Consider the following 14389-nt stretch of genomic DNA (forward strand, 5'->3'; position numbering starts at 1 on the left):
GATAGCGATCTAGCAAAAAAGACTGACTCTAAACTCTACAAGCCCTTTTCACATGACCTATTTTCTTTTTTACCACATACTCTTCTTTCTTTATTTATTATGAGGTCTTAACTGTAATTTTGTCATCCATGTATCACAGCTGTACTATTTTTTTTCTTTCTCTGAATAGGACAAGAAGAAAAGCAGTGCTGGGACAGATCATGGCTTTTCAGCTGACCTAAGCGACTCCGAGTTATCTGACTCATCAGAGACATTCAAGCTTCACCCAAACGAGTGAGATGTTTTATTAATTGATTTGCTCGATTTCCCTCCCGTCCTTTTTCCGCATTAGCATCAATTACTTTTTTGTGTCTGTAAGGCATTCTGTGCAAATGGTCTTTTCTAGTGATGTGCTGCATATCAAGTACATCGATGCGAAGTGTACAGAGACGTGGCAACACACACATGCCTCATGATCCAATCAATGGAGCTTAAATTGCTTGTCCCGTTCTCTGGTAGTCATGATACCAAAACAAGCAGATTTTTCACCTAAATCAGCCCCAACTGTGGCTGTTTTTGTTTTGATTTGGGATTTGCTCCGTGAGAGTCAGACGGCTGTCTGAGCAGTAGCACTGGAGGCAGATGATGTTCTTGGGGGTCATTAATTAACTCATCCAGAGCCTTTATTAGCTCCTTAATGGATCTGGTTAGAGCGTATCAGGGCTTTGATTACCTCCCGTTGGCTATGCGGAGAGGTTGACTACATATGTGTGTGCGAGTACGTGTTTGTGTGTGGGAGTGTGTAGAGGTGCTTGCGAGTGTGTCCTTTTGCACGTGCGTGAATGCGTGGGTGTGCGTAAGAGCACGTTCAGGGATCTCTCTAAAAGGGTTTCATTTGATTGAGGCTGTCGAGGGAAGAGGGGGAGATGTGTGAAGAAAGGTGAACTTAACTCTTTCCTCTTGCAGATCTTAACCTCGCCAAAAGCTCTCGCCGTACAGCACAGCACGCCACGATATAGTATATGTTTGTTGGTATCTCCTAGGAGACAACCGCAAAGGCACAGTAGAGTGCAAGCAGATGAAATGGTGCTCATTCTGAATTGGTGAGCTCTCTTTTGCTCTGTTGACCATAGCCCTATCTCATGCATTATACACTCTCTCTCTAGCATTGTTCAGCTTGTATTGATTGACACAATATGAGGCAATGATCTTGCCATAGTATGTGTGTGCAAAGTAAGCCTCCAGGCCTTTTAGTTGTCTATGGTGAACCTTCGTAATTGAGAGACGGAGTTTGGTGCCCCATGTTGCACTCTTTGTCTCTTTCTCTATACACACACACACGTCTTCAACTCAGCAGCATTCCTTCGATATCAAACACATAGTGTCCTCCCTCCAGCTCTCCCCACCGTCTCACTGTCAGTTTGTCGCCGAGTCTGCACACTTGCACCCCAAGGCTTTTTCTACCGCACGCAAGCTTCTACAGAGGGTGCCGGATTGATTGGGGGTGGGGGGGGAGGGGTGGGTGGGGATCCTTGAATCCGCAGGGGAGATGAGAGGGGACAAGATGATTTATTAAGAGAAGCGACATTCTTACACGGCTAAACCTCAGAGAAGGATTGGCTTACCCCGAGTGCGCACGCACTCACGCAGATTTTCACATGGGAATTTGTGCACACTGTAAACGCACGAAACTCTCACCATTGGGAAGTAGAGTGGTGCATTTGGTTGAATGGCTGTGTAAGTTAGAGAAGTAAATGAAGCTTGTTTGATGGATGTATATGTGAGGGTGGGAGAGTATGTGCATGCTTTGGGAATCAGCAGTTATATGGAGGGGAGATTTGCATATTCATTTAAATCAAAAGACAGTAACTTAATGTAATATGTGAAGTGATTTATACAAGTGGTTGCAGCTTGGTAGTTAAAGAAGCAAAGGTGATATAGACAATTTTGGGAAATGCATATGGTTTGCATTTTTATTAGAACGACATTAAGAAAATGAGGAGTAGAACCCAGCTTTTGATTTGTGGAATTTTAGATCTTAACAGTTTATAGGCCTATAAATCAGTAAGGGATGTTATCACATGTGGCAAATGTTTGTATATTGAATGTATATCATTCAAGATGCAAAAGTGCCCTCATAATTCCAAGCAAAGCTAGTACAGTCAAGGTGACATCTGCTCCGTCTCCCTCCTCTCCTGCCTCTGATTCCCTAGGTCTCTCCCATTTACCTCACTTGTGGTATTTGCAGCTAGTCAGGTGCCTACTTGTGTGATGTAGATCCGGTAATTGGCAGCATGGCCCAAGTGCTTGTTAAGACTGCATGCGTGTGGAGGATTTTTTTTTTTTTTTTTTTTTAGAAGTAACAGGAACATACTCAGTTAATGGGGGTCATACTGTTGCTCATGCAAATGCAGAACATGGCTCTCAGTTGCTCAAACTCACATGATTTTCATGTTATTTTTACTTAAACTACAACGCATAATAGGAGTAGCATTGTAATATTAATATTTATACATTGTGCAGTAAATTTAGAGAGATTTTAACCGTGTTTCTGTTATGGACGGAAGATCAAAGAAGGCCAAACTAACAGAAAATTAAAATTAAAGATGTAGGTAATAATTAGATTTATTGTGCAGTATCAGATATGTTGTGAGGATATTAATTAAAAAAAAAAAAAAAAGAGTTTTGTTTAAATTATAAGTGATAACCATCTGTTGAGGTCTTGCCAAAAATAAACACACATTTGTATGTGAATTAAAGAAATAATCATTTCTGTCTAGTACCATTTTTGTAGATGTGATTTTAGTAGAAGTCAGCTCGCTTACAGCTTCATGAACAACTCCTGGAATGTCATTGTAGAGTCGATTGTGATGAATTGTAAGATGCACTTACCTCTCAAGTAGTATTAAAGGAAATGCATTTAGTTTCATTTTTCAGAATTGTGACACTTGTCTACTTACCTGCATGAACATGCACTTAGATACTTAAAACTAAGTGTGGCTCTTCTGAAAGACCGTCTTGTTGCCACCTTTGTCCTCAAGATGTCCTCAGTGAGTTTCTTGCCTTCATAGATCACCTGACTATCCCTGATCAGCCACCTGTCTGTGCAGGTGTTCCTCACTAATTCATTAGTGTGATAGTATATGTAAACCTCAATTTCTTTTTGTCAGATTTTTTTCATTTATCACGTTCTCTAAATGCTTTGGTGCTTTTGGCGTTGGTGATAAGCCTTCTGAGTCTCCTTTTTTTTCTATCTGTGTTACGGGAATATCAAGTACAATTGATCATAAGTACAGCCATGTGTAAAAGTCAAAATGAAACCCCTTCATTACAACTATAAACCAACTCTGACCTCGGCAGCACAAAGAGCGATTTGTTTTAGAAAGGCTTCGGCTCAAAATGCTGGTAAACATGAAAGCTGTCATCAGCGGCTTACGTTGAAACAATTACACAAAAGAACATAAAAAACCCAAATGAAGGATTTTCAAAAAGTCATTTTGCAGAGTTAATTATATCTATTCAAAACTCTTCTTTAGTGACCTTTCCTCACAGGGGGGAATGACATGCGGTTCTGCTCGCTCCACAGAGTTTATCTTCCTATCAAGAGAGCGTTTCCATTTAATTCCACTTCTTTCCCTCTCTAACCTTTTTGATACAGTGGTTCGGTATACAAATGATGATCTTCATATCGTTAGTGAGGTGAATTAGCATTTGCTTTTTTTGCGGTATTATCTCACTTTGGGTTTACATAAACGTTCATTGTCAGGTTTGCAGCGGCTCTTCTGAATTATGCATGAGGCCCTTCCCTGGGCTGAATCCTAGAACTTGAGATCAGCATATTTTAGATATTTGCCAATTTTTCCTCAGCACATTTGGCATTAATATGTATTCCTCGTCTGTAACTGTGATAGTAACACCTTTTTGGTTGTGCGTGGTCCGCGCTCTTCCTTAGCACAGCTCAAAAATGTGTAAAATACATGAGATAAACTCGCATGTATTTGTCAAAACAAATGCTTTAACACTATGTATCTTCACGGCTTGATAAATAGAAGATGGCATACTGCTGTGCTGTTTAGAGTACCCTACTGTTAGAAATAGGTGCTGTAATGCATAATTTTTGCTCTTATAGACAGATTTATTTCCTTATCTTTCTGCATAGTTGAGCATAATAACAGTGGTCTGGGTTGAATGCAAACACAGCTAGCTGGAAATTTTGAGTGCTGTGCTATTTAACAACATGACAAAGACATTTCACTCAATTAAGGTTTGATACAGTTTACCTTTCTGCATTTCCAGCATGAACATAATATAAAGTACGGCAGCAATTTTGTAAGCTTTAATGGGTGACTGTGCAAGTGTTGTTTTCATACTGCCATATAACACTATACAGTATGATGTAATATGGAGGACAAACTATACAAAAATAGAATATGTATGTATGTATTGAAATGGGGGGGAAAAAAACATCCCTGAGTGAAAATATGCAAGCCTGTCTCCTAGAAATGACGTGCAATTTCTTTCGTCAAATACATCTTGACAGGAAAGGTAATTGCAGCATAGATTATGTTGCTTGGTATTATTATTCGAGTGTAGGAAGTGCTGCATTTATGTATCACATGCAAGTTTGTATGGAGTTGGTCAGAGTGGATCTTGTGCGTACAAAGTGTAGGACTTAACTATCTTTAGGGAAAGAGTTCATTAGGATTAAATGTTAGTAAAGCAAACACAGTGTCTCATGACTTTCAACTTTATTCATATTTAACCAAAATCTCGATCATTTACTGACTTTTACAAAGTGTTTTGAGTGCATTAACATAACCATAACATCTCTAATAAGCCTATGATAAGCTGTCAAGCTCTCAACCAGGATACACACTCACTCACCCAAGACTCTTTGTGGTGTGAGCCTTGGTGGAGAAAATGAATTGTGTATTTTCCAATACACCGTATATACAGTGTACATACAGTATCAGTACAGTACAGAACCAAACATCCGAAAGTCCTCTTTATTAAGTTGCTGCTGTGTATCTTTGCACATGAAACTCAATCAGAGTATTGGAATGTTATTGTAGAGATGTTGACACAAAGGAACTAGGAAAATGGAGAGGTGAAGAAGATGGCAGTTTGTGTTTTTTTTTTTTTTTTTCTTACTACTCTGCTTTGAGAGATGTGAAAGCCTGCCTAAGGTATTGAGAAACAAGTGGGATGTCATAATAAATATATCCTTTTTTTATTACAGTTTTTCAAAGATATTTTCTGGACTGGAGTGAAAATCACCATCACCGTTACCATTATGGAGCCAAAGCAGTGGAACATTGTTAAAATCACATAAAATCCTCGGCGCAACATCAACAGCTATAAGCATGGCACATAAACTTGAGGTTTTGAGATGTTGCAATAAGTGTGTGAGCTTTCTAAAACATGGCTAATGCATGCTTTTACAGTGGATGAAAGTGATTCAATTTTCTTTATAGGATAAGCTGTGTTTAAACCACAAGACTGGTTTGGAAATATGAAAATTTTAAATCTCCTGAAGCTTTTGCCATCTGATGTGCTAATGGAAATTAATTGTAACTTAAACCTTTGCTTTGTGAATCCAAATATGAGTGTGCACTTTAATCATTGCGAATTGAGCAAACATTAAGAAGAAAAAAGCCCGAATCTATCTGGAAGTCATATCTAGTTAAATTGCATCAGGGGATTATTTAAAACCAATGTTCTCATTAAAATCTTTGCATTATTAACTATTAACATATTAATGTATTATCAAATATACATTATTTTACTACATCTACATTCAATTGTGATTCTTTAAATCTTGAATAGAAGATGAGTATAAAAGTGTCCATATTTACTTAACCTACAGGCCCACTTTGCAACATGAATTCTTTGACTGAGGCAAGTTTAGTACTGATTGTACAGTGTCATACCTTCTGCACCTATTATAATAGGACTTCTCCCTATTTAGCAATGCAATATCTTGATTGATCCCTATGCAGAGTGTTAAGTACCATCTGATAAATGTCACATAATTTTAAAAAGCAACAAGTGCCCTAATTATTCTGCACTATGTCTGCAGAGAATCAAAAAGCCAACATAAACCACACAAATACTGCAGTCCACCCTGGTATCAATAACACATATGTCATATTCTCTTGCGGTGACACTCCTAATCTGTGTAATGTGAACTCCTAAAGAATCCAATGGTGAGCTGCATCATTTAGAAATTTCATCAAATTCCAATCAGTAGTGTGTGAGATATCTGATCTATAGTGCAAGTAATCAGGCATTGTTACGGAGCAGCCATTCCCTCACTCATATTAACATCCATCTTTCTCAGCAGCAGGCAAATTTGCACACAGGCTGCCCTGGTAATTCTGCTAACCAGGCCTAAATAAAAATCACCAATCAGAAAAAGCTATTCAAATAAAATGCAGCCTCATAAAACATCTTTATGACTATTAGTGGAATTTACTGTGGGGTACAATCAAAGATATTGACCATTTATAATTGGAAATACTCTAAGAGGGTGGACAATAATAGCATAATGATGATGATATTGGGGAAAACAAAATGAAAAGATTGGAAATAGATAATAAATAAAAGAACTTTCATATATTTAAAGCAGAGGAACATCAAATGATGTGTGTTTTTTATGGTCACAATATTGTGAAAATGTCACTTTTTAACTGTGAAATATAAATGGCTGGCTAATAAGGGTTAAAGCTATATCATAAACAGTAATTGTAAAAGTTTGATTTGTATAGGAGATATGTGTGGAAAAAAACACTAAGGCGCAGATTTTTACAGTGTAACTGACCAGGCTAAGTAGTGCAAAGGAAGTGGCACAACTCTATACGGACTACTTGACATAAAAAATGGAGTTAGCCCTGGAGTCTGTCAGCGGCGTGATCATACTCGTGTGTATTAGGAGCTAGAGGGGGAAATATTTCATCTGCATCCTGGACGTGACAGAATTTGAAATCAAAGCTGGGAAGGCCTGCCTTCACTTGCCCTGCCACTGGAACATTTTTCCCTTATCTTTGCTGTCTTCACCACTGGCAGGCAGACGTGACTGTAAATGGCAAACTCCCTCCTGCCCCACCTCCCGAAAATGAGTGTAAAATCTGTAGCTTGGCTGAGAGCACGCTGGCCCTATAGCATTCACCAACCATAGTAACTTCCCGGAGAGACGTACTTGGTGCCAGGTTCTGCCTTTTTATCAGTTTCCCAGAGTCTGACAGTGTGCACAAGCAGGTCTAGGTGAGGAAAATGAATTGTAAATTCTGGCTGTCAGCCTACCAAAGTAGCAGCAGCTAATATCGAAGACCAAAACTTCAGTACACTACTGAATATGAGTCATAGGCTTTGCTGGGTTTGCTGACAAAAGATATAGGAGAATAGAGGGAAAAAAAACTATGGGGGAGGAGGGATGTTGGTTTACAGAACATCTGTTCTGTAAATGAACTTAGCTAGAAATAAATCTAAATTCAGTATTTTTTACTGAGTACATCTGCTCTTGTCTCTTGCCTCTCAATAGGTGGAAGCCTTTCAAACATGTTTCTCTTGCTTGAACTGAGGGGCGGAGCTAAACTCTCAGCACGGAGGGGGGTGGAGCATTCTCGATGGGCCCTTCTGACAAAGTCATTTTAAAATTCACAACTTTAAAATAGCTGATATATCCCATCCATAAACACAAATTGTCACCTATTGAGTCAAGCAGGCGTATGTCTAAGAAAACATACTGTGAAGCCACCTTGTCAGACGAGCCTGTTCTGAAGAAAAAAAAAAAGAAAACAGGTTGCCAGTCGCGTTAAAATGTTTCTGCACTGAGGACAACAAGCGGTGCTCTACGTGCATCGATTGACGAACAGTTCAGCACCTGACGAACAGTTCAGGCTGTCACAGACTGTCGCTGGCTGTCGCTGTGACGGGGCACACGCAGGCTGTCGCTGTCTATCGGTGGTGGTGCTGAACGCAGACAGGCCAGGTGCACTGTTTCATGTGTCTCTTACATGGAAATAACAAACATAAAATAGACACGGCGGTCTACAATACTGTAAGTCCTATTCAAATATAAAATAGATACAGTAGTATACAACACTACATAAGGACTATTCAAATGGATGAGGTCCTGTAGTGGGCCCTTATACAGCCTGTAGGCTGTGTGGAGATGCAAGACAGATCCAAGGGGAACTTTCTGGGGACAGAAGGGTGGAACAGAGAGAAATGTGGGTTACAATGAGGCATGCTATTTCAGCACCATGGACAGTACCATGGATTTGCTGATATTTAAGCAGCACAGCTGCTGATAGGCTATTTCAGAACCATAGTCAGCGCCATGTATTTGACCAATAATTTGCACAAACCTGGCAAATGAATACAGTTTGACATTCAATGATGTTGGATGGCAATGCAGCCACACAACCTTATAGCCTACATAGTCAACCCACACATGACAACTAACTACAAGTGTGCAAGCAATGTATGGCCTGCCGTTAATACAATAACCAAGCAGACATGGCGGTCTACAACATAAGCAGCAACAAACAACACCATTTTTGAAAAAGGCCAAACAGCCAGCATCTATGACGAGCCTATGTCACACAAGTAATGAATAAATACTCCGCATTTGAACATACCAAACTCAAAGATACTCCTGAACTATATAAAGTAATGTGACCTGATCTTATAGCACCATCCTCCTCTCCTTCATCCTTGCAAACCTTTCAACCACCTTGTTCTTATCAATGACAGTATCCCTCCCTATGGAGAGTAAGGTGGGGTTTGAGAGTCTGGCCTCCTTCATGCATGCCTGGAGATAGTTTTTAATTAACCACAGGCAGCTTAAACTGTGTTCCGCATTTGCAGTGGTGACTGGTCGTGTTTTGTAAATACGAAATACCGATGCTGGGAAATGCCCTTTCCATATTGTTGCAGATAATGAATGGCAGAACAGCCTCTGTGGTGTTGAGCTTTATTTCCAATTTGCTACACATAGCACGGAAAGAAAGAAATTCATCCAACACCCACTCATTTGTGGACACGTCTCCAGCATAGAAGTTGGCTAGATCCTGGATTCTGTTGGTTGCGTCATCTGTGGAAAAGTTTTTCAGGTTCAGAATGGAGACAAGTTTTGCCCTTTGGTGAAAATCTGTAAAGTGTGTCTCAAACTGTTGCATAAGGATGTCTAAGATATGGAAATAAAATTCCACTTTGAAACACGTTTTGGGATCCTAGATTACTTCGACTTCTGCCACCTTATCATGGAAATGTTTTCATCTCCGGCCTCTCCCCCCTGTAAATTCAGTGGAAGAGTTGCACCTCCTAGCAATGTCTTTCCCTGTTTTGATCATTTCTTCAAATGACAAATCTGTGCACATTTCCTTGAGCTGGACAGCTGTGCTGACATCTAGCAATTCTTTTTGGAGGTAGTTGGATAATATGTATGTCTTCTGCAGTATAGCATTCCAAAGGCACAGCAAAAATTTGAATTCATCCGCTCTATAGGCTGTCTTCGGTGAAGTGAGGTTGTGTTCTTTTATCCTCTCCAAGGCCACAAGTATAGCAGATAGACTTTGCATCACTGGTTCAGTGGCCTGCTTCCTGGATGCCCACCTGCTATCTGACAGACTTTTCAATGTGAGTATAGTTCCCTCCAGCTACATGTTGGCCTGTTCCTCCTCTAGGATCTTAAATCATGGAAGGCTGGAAGTAAAGAAACAGTAGAGCGATTCCATCCTACCAAAAAACAGTTTTGTGCAACACAATGAACATGTTGCATCCTGAAGGATGAGGTTTAGATTGTGTGCAGAGCAGTGTATATAAAATGCCTTCTGGGGAGCACTGTTGTTTGACCCCTACCTGCAGCACTGATAAATGACCACACATTGTTCTTGCCCCGTCATATACCTGGCCCGGGATAAGTTTAACATCCAGACCTAATGTACTGAGTGAATTTACAAGTACATTATAAAATGTATCTGCATTGCTGTTTGGAAGCTCTTCAAAATGAATAAAGTGCTTGATACTGTTGCCAGTTCCAGTTATATACCTTAGGGACAGAGAGAACTGATCTATCCTGGTAATGTCAATGGTGGAGTCGACAATGACAGAGTAAAACTTTACTGCTTTAACTTCTGCTATGATGCAGCTCAGCGTCTCACTGGCAAGGGCTGAAATTAACTCATTCTGAGACTGATGGCTCAGTTAGGTCACATGTCACGCCGGGTTTCTCATGTGTTCTTCTAGGAGAGTATTGTACTGGGCCAGCAGCTTTAGTAGCTCTAAGAAGTTTCCCTCGTTTGAGGAAGGGGCACCCAACCCAGCGTATTCTCTGTGCCCCTGAAATGCTGGGTGCAGTGTGCTTATACCACACAGCCCTAAAACATATCTTCATCATATAAGAATGCATCATAGCTGTCTTTCAGCCCTGGTTAGCATGGACCGTGTGCCCAGGGCCAGCAGTATTTGCATATGTATATTATTATACTGTAAGTATATTCATATCAGACTGTTTATGCCATCTGAAATATGGGTAATTCAAATTCTCCATCAACTCTGATGATAATAACCATAAAGATATACAAACATAATGTGGCTCCCACTGCTTCAAACTCCAAACCCCAGTTTAATTGACTGGGAGTGACTGACAGAAACACATTCTGTCAAGACCTCTCCTTTAGTCCCAATCACTATCACTATCTCTGAGATTCTGGCAAGCAAATACAGCAATTTGTTTTTATTAAATAAATAATAATTAATGAATTAGGTGATCCATGCATGTTTCCCACTGCAGCTTTAGGTTTATGATGCAGATTTGGTACAGCACAGTAAATGTATACAGTTTCAGCTTCCGTGCCCCCTTGGTAGCTTTGCTGCCATGCTATCTATTGAGTTAATCATGTCGTTCTTCTATTGTTTGGGTCCCTTGAGCGAATATGAATCCCTAACTGAGATTAACTGGCAAACATCCTAAATACAAATCCATTTTAAATTACTAGAGCGCAGGCGGACAGATGTAGTCGTATCCATCCAATAATGTTACAATTTCCTCTGTGCCCTGCTTTTGCTTTACTTTGGTTGGAACTCGCAGTACAGTATGTGCTGCTTTTATGAGCTATTATGCAACATTTCAAGTTCAAGTTTCAAATGAGGTAAATGATGTCTCCGTATCAGCCGGACAGATGGAGCTTCACTCTGCTTGAAATGTAGCTGCTTTCAGCTACATTTCAAATTGAGTTATTCCTCCATTTTTCATTGACGTTTATCTTTCAAAACATATTAATGGAACAGAGCTGCCTAGTTCTTGATCTATAATACATTAGTGAGAAAGGAAATGCTGAAAAGCACTGTGAAACTCGTTACACAAGTTACCATTCTTACATTCCAAGATGTCGGTTTGTTTTACATTTTATGATTTTTGTTTTATCTTTTTGGAGTCAGGGTTTGTTCAGTGTGTGTGTGCGTGTGTGTGTGTGTGTGTGTGTGTGTGTGTGTGTGTGTGTGTGAGCTGTTTTTTTTGTCTTTTTTTTTTTCAAAGCAATAACTCATATTGATTTCATTACTGAAGTTCACATGTTTAACATTCAGCTTCTGAACTGCTCTGATGAAACTGTAGGAGGTTAAACATCTCCTAAAGGCACATCAGCAGTGGCAGATGAGGGAAAGAGGAAAGCCTCACTGATTTAATTCCCCGCTGAGATTTCCATAAGTATTTCTTTACACCAGTGGCCTTCAGTTCCCAAGCCTGCACCTCTCTCATTTAGGCTACCATAACCCAGCCGTGTTCATTGGAAAGGGTGGATAATCAGATATACTTGCATCCTGTGTCATTCCACAGATCACCAGTGATGAAAAAGTTGGATTTATAAACTATTTATGGAGCGAGTCTCAATATTTTCCACCAGCTGTTATTGGGATACAGACAACATACAGAGAGTTGTCCCTTATCAGGCAAAAACTCAGCAGTCATTCTGTCTTATTCACAGTTTGACAAACATTTGGCTTAACCCCCAGTCAATATGCAATTACCCATGGCCAAGTGCTTACAATAGTCCAAAGCTACACAGAATTGAATTTGATAGTGATTCATTATTCATGTCAGCCATGCAATATTTATATCCTGATAAGAATAAATAATTCAAGACAATGATCAATTATTTATAGATTTGCCATAAATAAATGCAATGTTTCTATAGCCTTTATCCACATGGAGCCTGCAGGAAAATGCAATAATTAAGGGACGGAGAGGATTTTGTTTGTGTCAAGGTTTAAATGTCAATCAGTGAGCATTCAGTCGATAGCAACTCATTTGACTCTATAGATTCAAGCTGCTTAATCTATACAAACTCTCAGTCCCATGCTTACGCTCAGCATAGACAGCTGTATCCATTCTGAAAGTCCCACGTTCTGTGTGCACTGCATGCCACTGCAATTTAGGACTTCATTATTGCTCTATCACTGGGATTAATTATGCAGAAAATTCTAATTTTCTTCACTTCAGCTATCAGAAGGCATGAGGTGTGATGTGCCAAACAAATGACTGAAAGGAAAACATTATAAGACACACTTTAACATTGTTTCATTGAACATGTAAAGGCCAAACCTGACAGGCGTACAAAAGATACCGTTGTCTTTAATATTGCTGTTTATTGGGGTTGTCAGCATCCTCTTGGTCTAAGACGTATACCACATGATTGGAACATCCCAGGGACCTTTGCCACATGCCGTCACCTCTCTTTCTCCCTCCCTGTAAAAATGCAGGAAATATGGGTGTTGCAGGTTTCCCTAACTGCTCTTCATTCATTTTTTGCTTCTGTAAAACAAAAAGTCAAAATCAAAAGACAAGCTAATAATTATATTATTCTATTCAGTAAACATTCATAGGCCTAAGCAATTGTGCATTCACATTGTAGTAACCTCACCAGTAGCCATTTGCACACACTTCAATTTGGCACTCTGTGTTTGAATCATCCAAATTTCCATTTATAAAGAGCTTTTTATTTTTGGCACCATAGAGGTTTTAAGCTTGGTGATGCCAAATCATTGTGCATATTAATACCAAATCACCAAAGGATAAACAGCATGATCACAATTTCCATAGACAACAACAAAGAAATGCAAACCTTTTTAGTTATACAAAATACCTGTGACCTTCTGTTAATTTACCACTTCAGCCCTCATGGTGACATGGCTCTAGGGGTGTTTCCTGAGGGATTAAGCCTACTGCCTTTGGTAGATTTTTTAGTGCCACCAGCAGGTTTGAGCTAAATATCTCAACATCTGCAATACCATCATTGGAACCAATGACATCCGGGGTTCCCAGACAATGTCTCATAATGACTTTGGTTAGCACCATACACCTGTTAAACATAAGCATGTTAGTATCGTCATTATGAATATCATTATTAGCATGCTGACATTAGCATTTAGCTCAAGCACATCTGTGCCTAATGCTGCATTCACAATATATAAGATGGGACGCAAGACATATCTAGTAAATGTGGGTTGAATTTCCTCAAATGACAGACTTTCCCTATTTGCTTGATTTTCAGGCACTCCTGTATTATGAAGCTGTAAGGTGTATCATAGCTTTCAGAAATATCTGAATATGCTAGTTGAACTTGGATGTTGACATGCACAATATTTACAAGTCTGAATCTTGTCATTTTGATAATTCTGATATGAAATGAATGTGACACAAGTACAATTTCAGAGTCACTAGCATGGCTGTGGATTCTTCATCTTCAAGCTCTGAATATATTAGCGACCAAAACAGCATCAACCTGCCTGATTTCAGTGTGGCTTTGTGTACAGTTTTTGAGCTATGTTGAGAAATCCTTAGTTTGAGCATAATACAGTAAAAGCTTTCTGTTCCTGTATTCTGATGCATGTCAAACACTGCTTATTAAGTCGAAGACATCAAAATCACAGCCAAACAGTACAAACTGCTCTTATAATTCATGAAACTGGACTATGCTTTCAGTAGAGTTCATGTTTGCATTTTTCTTAATGCTAGTAATTTTTGCATTGGATGAATTCAAAGTTGTACAACCTAACAGTGACAGAACAATAATACACCCTACAATAAGATAGTTTACTTCCCATTAGATGTGCTTAAATTCTGGTACCTGTTAGCTTTTAGTTCATGCTCAAAGATATGTTTATCAAGTACTGATAGCTAAGTGGGCTAGATTATGTGTATTCATTCTGCATGTATCACTCATATCTTGCCCGCAAACACATCAGGCTGAGTCTTTACCTGCAGTGCATCCAGTAGATGGCGTGGTGATAGACAGCTTAGCCGTTGATGCTAGTTTAACCAATTCATTTTAAGTATTGCTTTAATGGATAATCACAGATGGATGATTGCTTAATTCCATCTCTTAGATAAAAATAAGGAGTTAGA

General features: G+C 39.4%; 1 long non-coding RNA gene across 3 annotated transcripts in view; it reads left to right on the plus strand.

The window, feature by feature from the left end:
• LOC122976305 overlaps positions 1–14389 on the plus strand; it is a 214338-nt gene that overhangs the window by 18685 nt on the left and 181264 nt on the right. For all 3 annotated transcript variants that reach the window (XR_006400897.1, XR_006400898.1, XR_006400899.1), the window contains exon 4: positions 170–273. This is a non-coding gene — a long non-coding RNA (uncharacterized LOC122976305). The remainder of the gene's footprint in view (positions 1–169; positions 274–14389) is intronic.

Source organism: Thunnus albacares, chromosome 24 (assembly GCF_914725855.1).
Source record: "Thunnus albacares chromosome 24, fThuAlb1.1, whole genome shotgun sequence".
Taxonomy (NCBI): Eukaryota; Metazoa; Chordata; class Actinopteri; order Scombriformes; family Scombridae; genus Thunnus; species Thunnus albacares.